Source organism: Bubalus bubalis, chromosome 18 (genome assembly GCF_019923935.1).
Source record: "Bubalus bubalis isolate 160015118507 breed Murrah chromosome 18, NDDB_SH_1, whole genome shotgun sequence".
Lineage (NCBI taxonomy): Eukaryota > Metazoa > Chordata > Mammalia > Artiodactyla > Bovidae > Bubalus > Bubalus bubalis.
This window is the reverse complement of record NC_059174.1, coordinates 28313955-28329778: the sequence shown is the minus strand read 5'-3', so window position 1 is coordinate 28329778 and position 15824 is coordinate 28313955. Positions and strand designations below refer to the sequence as shown.

At 37.3% G+C, this 15824-nt stretch overlaps 1 long non-coding RNA gene across 3 annotated transcripts in view; it reads right to left on the bottom strand.

Annotated features, from left to right (window-relative positions):
* LOC112580113 overlaps positions 1 to 15824 on the bottom strand; it is a 982521-nt gene that overhangs the window by 855400 nt on the left and 111297 nt on the right. The gene's annotated exons all lie outside the window — the stretch shown is intronic.

Here is a 15824-nt window from a genome sequence, read left to right as displayed (position 1 = left end):
CCATCCCTCTGGGAAACCAGAATTGAAAGAGACACTTTTCACTTTTCAAAACCTAGCACTCTGGGCTAGGAGAATCATATGGTCTTCATGACATATTCAAATTCAACTACCTCTGTGGACAAAATGTTGTTTTAAAGTGTTCTTTAAAGGAACTGATGATAGAAACTACATCAATAATGAAACTGTCGAACTCTAGTTGGTTAAATGAGTCAGAGATCAGATCAGATCAGTTGCTCAGTCATGTCCAACTCTTTGCGACCCCATGAATCACAGCACGCCAGGCCTCCCTGTCTATCACCAACTCCCGGAGTTCACTCAGACTCACGTCCATTGAGTCCGTGATGCCATCCAGCCATCTCATCCTCTGTCATCCCCTTCTCCTCTTGCCCCCAATCCCTCCCAGCATCAGAGTCTTTTCCAATGAGTCAACACTTCGCATGAGGTGGCCAAAGTACTGGAGTTTCAGCTTTAACATCATTCCTTCCAAAGAAATCCCAGAACTGATCTCCTTCAGAATGGACTGGTTGGATCTCCTTGCAGTCCAAGGGACTCTCAAGAGTCTTCTCCAACACCACAGTTCAAAAGCATCAATTCTTCAGCGCTCAGCCTTCTTCACAGTCCAACTCTCACATCCATACATGACCACAGGAAAAACCATAGCCTTGACTAGACGAAGCTTTGTTGGCAAAGTAATGTCTCTGCTTTTCAATATGCTATCTAGGTTGGTCATAAGTTTCCTTCCAAGGAGTAAGCGTCTTTTTATTTCATGGCTTCAGTCACCATCTGCAGTGATTTTGGAGCCCAGAAAAATAAAGTCTGACACTGTTTCCACTGTTTCCCCATCTATTTCCCATGAAGTGATGGGACCAGATGCCATGATCTTTGTTTTCTGAATGTTGAGCTTTAAGCCAATTTTTTCACTCTCCTCTTTCACTTTCATCTAGAGGCTTTTCAGTTCCTCTTCACTTTCTGCCATAAGGGTGGTATCATCTGCATATCTGACATTATTGATATTTCTCCCGACAATCTTGATTCCAGCTTGTGTTTCTTCCAGTCCAGCATTTCTCATGATGTACTCTGCATAGAAGTTAAATAAACAGGGTGACAATATACAGCCTTGACATACTCCTTTTCCTATTTGGAACCAGTCTGTTGTTCCATGTCCAGTTCTAACTGTTGCTTCCTGACCTGCATACAAATTTCTCAAGAGGCAGATCAGGTGGTCTGGTATTCCCATCTCTTTCAGAATTTTCCACAGTTTATTGTGATCCACACAGTCCAAGGCTTTGGCATAGTCAATAAAGCAGAAATAGATGTTTTTCTGGAACTCTTTTGCTTTTTCCTTGATCCAGCAGATGTTGGCAATTTGATCTCTGGTTCCTCTGCCTTTTCTAAAACCAGCTTGAATATCTGGAAGTTCATGGTTCACGTATTGCTGAAGCCTGGCTTGGAGAATTTTGAGCATTACTTTAGTAGCCTGTGAGATGAGTGCAATTGTGCGGTAGTTTGAGCATTCTTTGGCATTGCCTTTCTTTGGGATTGGAATGAAAACTGACCTTTTCCAGTTCTGTGGCCACTGCTGAGTTTTCCAAATTTGCTGGCATATTGACTGCAGCACTTTCACTGCATTGTCTTTCAGGATTTGGAATAGCTCAACTGGAATTCTATCACCTCCACTAGCTTTATTCGTAGTGATACTTTCTAAGGCCCACTTGACTTCACATTCCAGGATGTCTGGCTCTAGATGAGTGATCACACCATCATGATTATCTGGGTCGTGAAGATCTTTTTTGTACAGTTCTTCTGTGTATTCTTGCCATCTCTTCTTAATATCTTCTGCTTGTGTTAGGTCCATACCATTTCTGTCCTTTATCGAGCCCATCTTTACATGAAATGTTCCTTTGGTATCTCTGATTTTCTTTAAGAGATCTCTAGTCTTTCCCATTCTGTTGTTTTCCTCTATTTCTTTGCATTGATCGCTGAAGAAGGCTTTCTTACCTCTTCTTGCTATTCTTTGGAACTCTGCATTCAGATGTTTGTTTATATCTTTCCTTTTCTCCTTTGTTTTTTGCTTCTTTTCTTTTCACAGCTATTTGTAAGGCCTCCCCAGACAGCCGTTTTGCTTTTTTGCATTTCTTTTCCATGGGGATGGTCTTGATCCCTGTCTCCTGTACAGTGTCACGAACCTCATTCCATAGTTCATCGGGTAGTCTATCCATCAGATCTAGATGAGTAGGCATTCCCTAAAATTGATTTTAAGCTGAGTTTTTCAATAATTGCATAGTGTATAATGAAGAGTCTGGGGCTATAGTATACTGCTAGACATTGTGCATGATACACTGAGAAAAATATATGTTATAGCAATTTCAAAATCCAATATAATCTTACATAGATTTGAAATTCATCAAGAAAGATGGTGGCAATATTAACATTGGAAACACTGTTTCCCTGATCAGCAGTTTTTCAACTCTTTGATCTTTAATTAAAACTAACAATTGTAACTACAAAGAAGAAAAAAATAAATATTTCTAAGTTCCTTTAATGAGGCAATAATAACCAAAGGATCTGTACTGACAAATTAGGAGTAAAGCACCATCACCTCTGTATAGGAATATGCCATTTATCCCTCTGTTTATTCTGAAAAAAAAAAAAAAAAAAAGTAATATCCTAATGATTTGTTCTCTTTGTATATTATGAGAAAAAGGATAATATCAAGGAAGAAATGTTTCTTAAAACATAAGAATATCTTAGCTGAAAATGAAGATAAAGAGGACATGAAATAACTTGAATTTTCAAGATAAAATGTCCAGTTACAGGATAACTGAAGTATCCAAAACCTGAGAAATTAAGATTTGTGATAGAAAGGCCCTTCATTAATTTATGTTGTCATAGCAATATAGTGTTCAGTCAGATATAGTGAAGATACACGTGGCATTAGCATACTGTGTTTCACAGCAGCTCGTGGTAATTATAAGTATCCATATACATATATGGATATAAATATTTGGGGGATTATATATCTATGCCTGTGTAACTATACTGTTTATTTGCTCTGAAACTTCTTCCAAACTCTAGGTAGAGTTCATCGGGATTGCTCTGGTACTCTCAAGTATCCTTTGTTGTTAGTGGAATATTACCCCTCATGCTGTTTTATGGTTGGTTGTTTATACATTCATTGTTCATCTTTATGTTGTAAGTTCTTCAAGAGCAGGGACTATGTCTATGTAAGCATAGAATAATCCAAGTCACCTGTTTTTGCAGCACATGTGTTTGCAGAACGTTATTACTGTTACAAATGATTCAAGAAGACCATTTAGGTGACATAAACATAATTTAATACTCCACAAAGTGGGCAGTCTCTGTTCCCAAAGATCCAGAGAACTGCAGAATGGGGCGGAAGGCAGGGAGCTTTTATAAGATAGATGAACAGAAGGAAGAGACGACAGAAAATGAATAAGGAACAAGCAGGTAAATATAGAACCAGAGCTGGCTTGGCATCTGGGGACTGGCTGAGTGGATACACTTTGGTTCTGGCCAGGCAGACCATTTACAGGGATGCCAAAATTACCTAAGTTTTGGTTTGTTAATATGACACCAGGGGAGGAAGCAGCTCTATTTGGGCTCAGAAATTTATTTCAACATTATGATGATGATAATGGTGATAATAGTGATGATACTAAGTATGATGTTGATGCTTTTGATGGTGAATATATGATTATAATACCATCACCATTACCATCACTGACACTACTACATCTTCTACTACTGCTGCTACTCAGCTTCTATTAAATAGCTTGAATTTGGGGCTGTTTTATAAAATGTTAATTTTTAAAAAATAATTTTGAATTTTTAAATATCAGATTCTTACAAAGTGAGCTGTTGATACTATGAGAGGCACATGGGGATGAGGTCTGACTGCAGAAATGCAGTTTAGACATCCCATTTCTTCTTCCCTCTGAGGCTCAAATTCTCTGAGAGCAAACAACAAGTTACATTGCACTATTAACTTTTTTGTCTTTATTTTTGGGAAGTTTATTATTGTTAGTTCAAAACATATACCTGAGTTATGTATGTTAAGTTTGTATATAGGGAACTCTACAGCAATACTGATAAAAAAATAACAAAAAGCAGCATCAGTGTAGCATGTGAAACAGGGGTACTTATTGATTTTTTTGGTGTATGCTAACCTGACTTAAAATTTTATGCTAATCTCTTTATGATTAAAGAGTCAAGTGATGTCAACAATTTGTATCCTTCTAAAGAAGAATTATAGGGTCACATTTCATTCATTCATTCAAAGAGTTGTGGAGAAGACCTTCTATGTCCCAATCAACATTCCAGGAGCAAAATAATAAGTAAAATATGGCAGAGTCTGCACTTTTAAAAGCTATGACCTCGTTGGAGAGAATAACAATTATAAATGTATGATGATAAGTGTTATAAAATATGAGACAGTGTTCTATTGCTTTATTTTCATAAAATTCAGTGATCACAAACATATCCCTGAGGGTAAACTATCAACTCAAATGAGTTAAAAGAGCAAGAAAGAATGTTAAGAAATGCAAGGGAGAACCAGAATGATAAACACTGAACTACAGCCTCGGTGTCAAGAGGACAACCGTGGGGCTTCAACAGATGATGGAAGTAAAGCCATCACTCAGCTTCAGACAGTGTCTGCTTTGCTAGAATACCAGCCTAGTGATGCTAGAGCCCATGGTTTTTTTAAAAACAAATGTAAAATTGTGGCATTTTCTGCCATTTAATGATTAGGAACACTATTAATTTTAATCACAGTAGGAGCCAACGTTTTGTGATTCTGAGAAAACCAGTCTTCATGCTGTGTCTGCCCACAGATCTTCTAGTGTTTGGCCTCAGCAATAGACCCAAAGACAGATGAAAGTGGGAAGAAAGGAAAGATGGAGGCTGTGTTCTTTAGGCATTAAAGAGAGAAAAGTGTTCCTTAATATTGTGCTTTTGCATCTCCATGGTGCCAGGGCCACAGATTCATGCTAGGGATGTGTGTTGGGGTAGGATGGGGGAGGGCTGGTACTGCAAAAATGCCTGTACAAGTGGCCACTGACTACATGGACTTCTGGAGCACTGGAGTTGCTACGACCTTGCTGATACAGAGGGCTACCATCTATAGATAGGGTACACATCTTGTGGCAGAGAATCTAAACAAGCCAAGAATGATGGCTTCCTCAGTTTCCAGATACCACATAAGGAAGGTAGAGGGGGCCACACAATTACTACTATTAAGTCCCTTGCTGATTTTGACAATGCAAACTTACAATTATATTTAATTTACTTCAGAATAAGAGGGGGATTCTGCATGATGGGTCCTGCAACACTTCCTGCAAATTGCATAGTTTTTCAATCACTGGACATTTAAAACATGTATATGACACAAGCAAGATATAGTACCAACTCTACAAACGTGGAAAGTAAGCTTAGAGTGTTTAATTACTATTCCAGTGTCACATGCCAGTGTCAGTCAGATTTGAATTTGAATCCCAGATCCGATGGAAATCAAGGCAACAGCATAGTTTTGGGCTGAACTCTGGGTTTTAGGCTGCGCAGATAGTGAAACCACATTCACTCTGACATGAGAAATTTTGTGGTAAGATGCAAACCTACAATTTAGTAGCTATTCATCATTAAGTAAATAAAGTTAGGTTCTCTAGTACTCAATAGCTTCATGTCTAAAATTAGGATAATATCAAAGTTCTTTTTGGACTTAAAGAACATCTGAAAACTCATATTAAACTGCAAAGTATTATGGAAATATTGGATATGATTACCACTAGTGGCGTCAATAAGTTTCAAATATAAAGATTTCAAGCAAAAACAGTAAATTTATCATCAGTAAATAAAGGATCAGAAAGCCATATCACACATGCATTTCACTGCTCCTGGTATAGTTAACAAGGTCCATCTGCAACAACTCAGGAAGGTAGGTACCGTTAGTATTGACAGTGAATATAGGAGAAAAGAAAGTTTTAGACATTATATTTACCACACTGACTCAGGCACCACTAGTGGTAAAGAACATGCCTGCCAAAGCAGGAGACTTAAGAGATACAATTTCAATCCCCGGGTCAGGAAGATCCCCTGGAAGAGGGCATGGCAACCCACTACAGCATTCTTGCCTGGAGAATCCCATGGACAGAGGAAACTGGAGGCTACAGTCTAATTACTAAAAGCAACAGATACATAAGGCGAATGCTGTTACGTTTCTTTTACATTAACTGCATTGTATACTTCAAGGTGATAATTCTATAACTGCCATCAAAGGCATGCTAAACCTAATACACACAAAGTGCAGGGTAACCTAAACATTAATGACACTGAGAAGCTTGGGGATGGGAAAAAACACTCTGCTAATTGCCATCACATGTCTAGCAATGTCAGCAGGCTACAGAAAAACTGTTCTAAGAATCAGCATTTTTATTATTGAGTCAGCATTTGAGGCAGTGATATTAGCTATATTATTTCCATAGCTTTATAACTAAGCAATGAGAGAAAGCTCTAATATCAGTCATAACATGTCATTAGAATTTGCTTATATTAATTGAAAACAAGGAGGTATACTTTGCTTGAAAAGTATACTGTACTGCAAACCGGAGAACAGCTTTTATTCACATTGCAAATTGTGTGTGTGGGCCATATATTAAAAATCTCATAACTGAGTTAGTCACATATGCATGAAAACTGTTTTGTTATTGTGTGTGTGAGTGTGTGTGTGTTTTGGAAAATTTGTCCTCTCACTGCAGAGTTTAGGCCTGCGCTCTTTAATTTGCATTTGTATGATCAAGATTAAATTCAGCAGATGGCTTTGTTAATACTAAAACAAAATATAAAATCACCTATTTTTGATGCCAACTTCTTTTTGCATTTGAGTAGAATAAAAAAGTGTGATAGAATTCTACACGGTGGCAAACAGGTCATCTTGGGGTGAATCTTTGCTTTGATAGTCAGTACTACCTTTCAATTTGATCCTATTCACAACTCTCTTTCAGACATTTTATCTGCTTTTACCAACCCTGTGTTATTTAGCTATTCGCTGTTACTCAGAATTTCAAGAATGCCTTAGTAGAAAAACCAAAGTCATCCATGCATTGGTTCATCATATAAGTGTAAAGTGATAAAATGAACTATCTCATCTGTATATAATATAAATGCAAATTGGAAGGAATTACTAAAAGCTTAAAGGTTGTCAAAAAATCACATCCCATTTATATGGCAATGATTAGTTAATAATTTCCTACTGATTAAAGGAAATTTCAAAAAAAAAAGTCTCCACATTCATTCACTCATTAGTTGCTTAAATGTTGAATGTTTCATGTCTGTCCCTTGCACACAGCGCCAAAACCTGTGTGGCCTCAGTTTCTATATCTTTTCAGAGGATTAGAGTCTTTGAATCTCTATATGTGCACATATATTACAAAAGATCAAAGAAGGTTTATGCTCACCATTGAGCTAACTGAACAGGAAAACTATGTATTTAATTTCAAAACATTTACTTAAATATACTAAAGTATATGTACCATATTCAACACATTTCTAGTGGCAAAATATGAAGGAAAACACATATTTATGTAATGTGACCCTCTTCAAGTAGCTTCTTCTAAAAATTCACATATAAAATTTCCAGACTTCCTGTCACAGATGAGTTATCAAAATAAGTCTTATTTTTATATCTTCTACCCAAAAGTTATACTACTATAAGTAACTTCAAATACTTCTGAATATTAAATTAATAGCATAGCAAATGCTAACATATGAAATGTTTATAATTCTGGAAACGTAAAGAAGAAAGCTTCTTCAAGAATTATTAACATCTGATGGGGTAGAAACAGACTAACATTTAGGGCCAGAAATAACTGAAAAAGAATCCTATTACTTTCTCTGCTGCTTGGTACTACTGTGACTTCAGGGAAAAAAAAAAACAAAAAACTCTCTTAACCTTGGTTTCTTCATCTCTTTTGTTTCTGCCATTACTTTATTGAGAAATTATTTATAATAAACTGTACCCAATAGAGTGAATTACTTTCATTGCCTCCATCAAAATCAAGATACAGAACATTTCCAGTACCAACAATGATTTCTCATGTCCTTTGCAATCCATGCCTCTGCTGCCTTCTGCCACAGGGAACCACTGGCTGACATCTGATATCATGGAGTGGTTCATAGTTTACATAAGTGGAAAGTTTTGTGCTGGCTTTTTCTACTCAGCACAAAGATTTTTAAGCCTGTTCACATTTTGTCTGGTTTTCTATTTCTGCTTCTCATTGTTGAATAGTATACCATTATAAGGATATACTTCATTTTGTTTCTCTATTTACCTGTCCATAGATGCTTATGTTCCCTCTGCCTGCCCCAGATCCTAGTACTAGTGAAGTCACTACAGAAATTTAAATACAAGTCTTTGTGTGAAAATGTTTTCACTTCTCGTGGGTAAATATTATAGCTAAGATTGGGAAGTCTGATGATCGATGCTTAATACCTTTAGTTATCTTGTGTGTTCAGTCGATTCAGTCATGTCTGACTCTTTTTGACCCCATGGACTGTAGCCCGCCAGGCTCCCCTGACCATGGGATTCTACAGGCAAGAATACTGGAGTGGGTTGCCATTTCATTCTGTAGCGGATCTTCCTGACCCAGGGCTCGAACCTGAGTCTCTTATGTCTCCTGCATTGGCAGGTGGGTTCTTCATCACTAGTGCCACCTTGGAAGCACCACAGAGTTTAAATAATTACTAGAAACAATAAATGGCAATGGTTTCAAATGGTGCCTTACATTCTGCAGAAACTGAACAATAGATGAAATTACTATCATCAATATTTTTTAAACACTCTGCTCAAAATTTCTAGACCAAATATGGCTTCATAAAGTAAGTCAGTGTACAGCCTGGGTACTGGGTATGAATCAGCTCCTTCCTTACAGAAACTCTGCAATTTGGGCTACATTGCTTGCTGTTTCTAAGTTTTTGGGGTAAAGCCTTTATTTTAATCACAGGACAAACCACTTAATAGAGAATAATTACATTCTGATTCACCTCTACCATTGTGCCATTCCCATTATGAGATAAAATGACTTTGGCTGGAGCAGCTGAGACCAATTCTGAATTTTCTACACTGAACTCAAGTCTGTTTTTCTTCAAAACCAAGGATTCAGGCTAGTAAAATACTGTGTTATTCATACCTATGTGAAAAGGTGGTTTATTAGGTAAAGATGCTGCCTTGCTGCCAAACATAGTGACATCAACCTCTAATTTTCCTTTGTAAAATGATCAAGATCAAATCCATCATGGTTTTGTTCAAATAAAAGAGAAAAAAATCACTTACATTTTTATTTTACCTTATTTCATTTCTCTTAAAAGGAAAAAAATAGTAATCAGGAAAAAATCACATATCAAGGTAATTGTGTCACTTCCCAGATACATTTTTGGTTTACAATTGCTGCCAACTTCTAATTTTTTCTAAGCTAAATAAATATACTAAAAACTCTTTTTCTTTTAACCATACATGACCACTTTTAGCCCATCATTATTCATATTAAATCTAAATTCATAGCTATTGTTCTATGAATCCTAGGTTTTAGGGATCTGAGATACGGCAAAATGGGAGATGGAACATGCATGTGGGTGAAAAAAGGAATATTACTGCAGAGTGACTGCAAATAAAATTCAATCTGGTTACCTTGTACACAGATTAGTAATAAGCCAAAATATCTAGGTTCATCTCCTTTATCCAGTGTTTCCTCCCCTCTGTTTCCACAAGTCTGCATTTGATACGCATTTTCCTCATTTATATCAATCTTGGGAACAACAACTATTTATCTATCAAATATTCCATTTAAAATAAATATACAAAATATAGAAAACTATGCAATTACATGTAAATGATATATTATTTTCAAAAGTACCACATAGAATTTAGAGGTTCCCACAGGAAAAGACATCCCTGGTGGCTCAGATGGTAAAGTGTCTGCCTACAATACGGGAGACTCGGGTTTGATCTCTGGGTTGGGAAGATCCTCTGGAGAAGGAAATGGCAACCCACTACGGTACTCTTACCTAGGAAATCCCATGGATGGAGGAGCATTGTAGGCTACAGTCCATGGGGTCCCAAAGAGTTGGACATGACTGAGCGACTTCACTTTCACAGGAAAAGATGTCAAACTGAGATTAGAAGATAATTTTAATATTAAAAGAAGCTTTAAGGTAGAGGATGAACCTGGGTTGTAGAGAGAAGATTACAATAAGAAAAACACTAAAACTATACCAGGTCATATTTCTGTATTTTTACATGCAGAGAGATCTACATTTACTTCTTTATTTAGTTTTGGTTTATAGAGAGACTAAAAGAATTTCAAGAATGCTCTAGTAGGAAATCAATTTGAAGTCAGAGGAAGATGTATTCTAGATTTCAGAAGGCAGGAAGTAGAGCTGTCCCATGACTACCTCCCAGGGACCACAACCACCCAAGAAGCTCTTAAGAGCTGAGTTCAGTAAAAACACCGAACTTACTGAGGTCACCAAAATGCCTTTATTTAAGAACATCCTTCACCCACACTTCCTCTGGGACAAGCGACTAGATTACAAATGCTTACACCTTACAAATATACAAAAAGACAGTTATAGAGGGTTACCAGGGGGTAACCCAGAAGCAACTTACTCTTCTGAACTTTCCAGAAGGATCAGGCTAAGGCCAAGATTTTGCCTGAATTATATCCCTTTATGACTTCTCTTCCTTCCCTGCCCTGCTTCGTCCTTTTTTTTTTTTTTTTTCCCCTTCTAGGGAGCATTTTCTTAACAAATCCTTTAACAGTAATCATCATCTCAGTGTCTTCCTCTGGGGAATCCTATTAAGACCCATCAAAAGGATATACAAGAAGCAGAAACAATTCTTCCCAAGTAGCAATTTTGATGTAGTAAATGAGTTTTATTAAAATTTCTCTTTTCCTCCACTGTCTCCATTTTTCAGTATTTGATTTTAAATGGTTCTTCCAAATGAGTCAGAGGAAATTGAAATGTTAATTTTTTGGCATATACATCTTCTGATACCATTTCAAAGAAAAATACAGGAGTAAATCTTGAAAGTGCATGTAATTAAAAAATGAGTATACATAATAGTAAGTTATTTGAAAAATAACAAATAGTTGACACATATATATGGAATCTAGAAAAACAGTAGCAATGAACCTAGGTGTAGGACAGGAAGAGAGATGTAGATGAAAAGAATGGATTTGTGGACACCGAGCAGGAAGGAGAGAGTGGGATGAATTGAGAGCGTAGTGTTGATATATCTACACTACTACGTGTGAAATAGATAGCTAATGGGAAGCTGCTGTATAGCACAGGGAGTTCAGCCTGATGCTCTGTGACAACCTAAAGGGGTGAGATGAGGGTTGGGGTGGGAGGGAGGCTCAACAGGGAGCGAACATATACACTTATGGCTGATTCACATTGCTGTATAGCAGAAATCAACACAACATTGTAAAGCAACTGTCCTCCAATTAAATTTCTTTTTTATAATTCAAAAATAGTGAAATTAACAGTAGGGGCATGATGCACATTTACCTTGACTCAGCTCGTATGGAAATAGCAAAATTAAGACATCAGAGCACAGATCTTCTGTATGACTAAGAGCAAATAAGTTATTTCTCTAAACCTCAGAAAATTTATCAGTACGTGTCTTTTCAGCCTTTATCAAACAAGACTCCCAATTTCAGGATAAAAATCTAATTCAAACAAAATAAAATTGATTGATACCCATAAACAGTTTCAAACATAGTTGGATCCAGGGTCTTAGGTTTCAAAGATCACATTCTCTCTCTCTGCTTTTTTCTCTCTGTGCTGGACTCTAACATGGGCTGATGTTTATTTGCCACTACGTTATGCCTTTTCCCCTTCTGGTAAGAGCAACCTCTTTACCTTTAGGAAAATGCAACTTCCCTGATGTTTATCCATGTGATGTGAATTAGCTTGATCTCAAGCCCTGAAGTCAGAACTGCACACATAATGTAAATAGGGCTAATCTATGTATTTTTCCAGTCCTCTAACCACTGTGATTGATTCTGGAATGAAAATATTTCCCAAGACAGGGGTATGAGATTAAACTATGAGAACCACCTGGAAACTATAAAGATACATGCTCTTTCTTTTAAGGATGCTGAAGAAATAGCATACAAGGGCAGAGTTGATGACGGAATTTTGCCTCCAAGGAAGGAGAGGTAGGGTGGAGAAGTGCTGGACAATAAATTTAATACAAAGAAGAGCAGAGGTAAGAGATGAAGACTGTAAAATTGGGTTCCCATATCATGTTCTGATCACTTGTAAGAAGTACCTCTCTCTGTTTCAGAGTACCAGTGTGTCACTTGCAGCTGATATAAATTCACTTTGCAAATACTGTGTTCTACAGACAGCTTCTGCCTTAATCTAGTTCTTAGAGCTTACAACTTTGGAAAAAAGCCCTGTCTCTTAGCTTTCCTGTAACAAACGTTATGGAACATTGTGAGAGGTCCAATTAGGATTACGTGTTCATCTCTGACACGGTCATTACTGGCAGAGGATGAAATATTCTAACTATTCAAACTGAATAAATGACCAAAGGAAGGAGTGAGGTGGGACAGAAACTGACACAAGATAATTTAACAGGATGGGTTTCCCTGGTTGCTCTGACGATAAAGAATCCTCTTGTAATGCAGGAGACCCAGGTTAAATCCCTGGGTTAGGAAAACCCCCTGGAGAAAGGCATGGCTATGCATGCCAGTATTCTTGCCTGGAGAATTTCATGGACAGAGGAGCCTGGCAGGCTACATACAGTCCATGGGGTCGCAAAGAGTCAGACACAACTGAGCAACTAACACAGACACACAATTTGGAAGGCTATAATGTAAGAGGGAAAGGAGAGAGGAAGGGAAAGGTGTAGGGATGATTCCCAAAGCAAAGCTGAGGACTTTCTTATCAGTCCAAAGAGGCAGGGATGCCAGTTAGAAATGATGATACACACTTCCTATTTGTATCATCGCAAACTCAGGATTTATGTGTAATATTGACAATAATGCTTACTCTGAATATTTTCTATAATATTTTAAGTGAAATGAAAGCAAAACTTAACATACTGCAGCTGTTAAAATACTTCTGATGAGACTACTGATTGAAAACTCAGTCTTAGGTTTATTCTGCATATCTACTTCCAAGGGTCGGGTACATTTTTTGTATAAACTTCTCACACTTTTTGTTACATAGTTCATCAAGCCAGAGTAGAGAGCAGTATCTCTTCAGTGTATCTGCAAAATTGTGTGCTTCCCTTTAGATACCCCTCTATTAATAAACATCAATGTATTGTGCCATTATTTCCTTTAATCAGTAATTACTTATGAAGATATATGGCTATTCTTTTATCTGTTGTGTTTTCAAGTTATAGCTTTAGTCACAATTAGCTTTTTTGCCTATAGTTGGAGATTATTTGAGGTTATAAAGTACACACAGATTCCCTTAAAATATTACAATTTGTTTCCCGAGCTCCTAGCAAACTGTAGGCATTCAACAAATATTTGTGGAATGTCAGATGAATGAAGCCTAGAATTACTATGACTGTGGCTTTCAGTAAAAGATATAGTCTATTTGCATAGGCCATTTTCTCTAGAAAGTTAGGTGACGGTTTCCACTGGACTCTTTATTTCTAAGTGCAAAATATCTCTAAAGAAGATTCAGTCCCCATTTAGAAATGCATAACCACGTCCTTTGAACTCTGTCACTTGAAATTGCTTCACTTCTCTCAACACTCACAGTCCTTGAATCTCATTTTAAATTCAGTGGCAGAGAAATAAAATAGGGTTTAACATTCTTGCAGAGCTAAGCTATTGTGCCCACTGTAGGGCTCAGGTTTCTTTCTTCATTTCTTTCTTTTTAAAATTTTATTTGGTTTGTTTGTTTTGTTTTTGGCAAGACTAGGCTTTTATCCAGTGCATGCATGTACAAGTTCTTACTGCCTTTCAATCAAGCATATAAATTAGCCACAAGCCTCTGGATGAAGATACAAAGAAATAATGGCATCACAGGATAATCTCAGCTTAAAAGATGCAGAGGCTGATTGTGCTTTCATGTGTCTAATCCCCATCTTCCACATGAGTCCTTAAGTGTTACAAAGGAAAGAACTGAGACTTCAGTTCTCTGAAGCCCCAACATGCCTTATCCAGTTCTTGCCATGATGTCTATTGCATTTGATATGATTGACATAGTTGCATACCTGCTTCTCCACTATCCTATGAGGTTCTCCAGAAATCTTACTCACCTTATTATTCAGAGAACAAGATACTCAAAAATGGTGTTTTAAAGTAAAGGACTATATGATATTAAGTATAATAAAGTCTTTGATGAAGCAGTTTCATGCTACATCAAATTAATCATGAAAGAATTCATTAGAATCTGCTCCCAAGATTTCACTCTGATTAAAAATGAGAATCATCGCTCAAGATTCTTCATCTTTCAACCTCTAATTTCTAGGAGCCAGGGAAGGAAAAGAACAGGAGTAAGTCCTAAGGATATAAAAGGGTACATTTTCCAACAGAGAACGCTACTTTAGTTAACTTTTGTACAGGGCAGGACCAGAATGGAAGCTTGAATAATGGACAGTACTTCTGAAGACATATAATCTCTGCCAAAAACAAAAGCAAATAATTTTCTTCTCCTTCTTCTTTCTCTCCCTCCTCTTCCTCTTCTTTCTCAATTTATAATTGACTATTTTTGCTTTCGGCATTAGGTAAACATTAACTATTCAGCTTCATAACTGAAAATACATTCTGACAAAAATTGTTGCTGCTAAATCACTTCAATCGTGTCCGACTCTGTGTGACCCCATAGATGGCAGCCACCAGGCTCCCCCATCCCTGGGATTCTCCAGGCAAGAACACTGGAGTGGGTTGCCATTTCCTTCTCCAATGCAGGAAAGTGAAAAGTGAAAGTGAAGTCACTCAGTCACGTCCAAATCTTCACGACCCCATGGACTGCAGCCTACCAGGCTCCTCCATCCATGGGATTTTCCAAGCAAGAGTACTGGAGTGGGGTGCCATTGCCTTCTCCGCTCACAAAAATTACCCAAACACATTAGGCCATGAAGACAGCCACTGAGGAGTTTTTTACATTTTAAGGAAACTTAGGCAGTATGCCCACTCCAGTGTTCTTGCCTGGAGAATCCCAGGGACGGGAGCCTGGTGGGCTGCCATCTATGGGGTCACACAGAGTCGGACACGACTGATGTGACTTAGCAGCAGCAGCACACACAGAGGGAGATAGAGAAAGCTATTAAAATTAAATTATGAGAGAGACACACACAGAGGGAGATAGAGAAAGCTCTTAAAATTAAATGTCGAAATCCTGGGTAAAAGCTAACTGGCAGAGGTTGGAAAATACTAAGGTAGAGGAAGAAACTCTGTGAAGGAAAGGGATTCCTTCCCAGAGTGTGAGAAATGGGGGAATCTTGTCAAGTCACCTCACTCCTTCTCTCTCTTGTTTCTAAACCTTTTTCACACCTCCATTATAACACACTTCAACTCTATGCCCAGGTGGATATGCCTTGGGAACATACCTGTAAATTTAACAAGTATACCCCTTCACCTTTAAACAGTGTCTTCTTACAATTAAGAAAGGAAAAACAAAATGAATAAAAAACAAAAACATCATTTGGACTATAAAAAAAAGCAGTAGGCATTAAAGAAAGAACAATTATTACTGATTTATTTTTAGAAACTGAAGTTGTTTTAATAAATGCATTACCTAATGTATGCATGATCATTATAGAAAAACTGAAAAAGAAT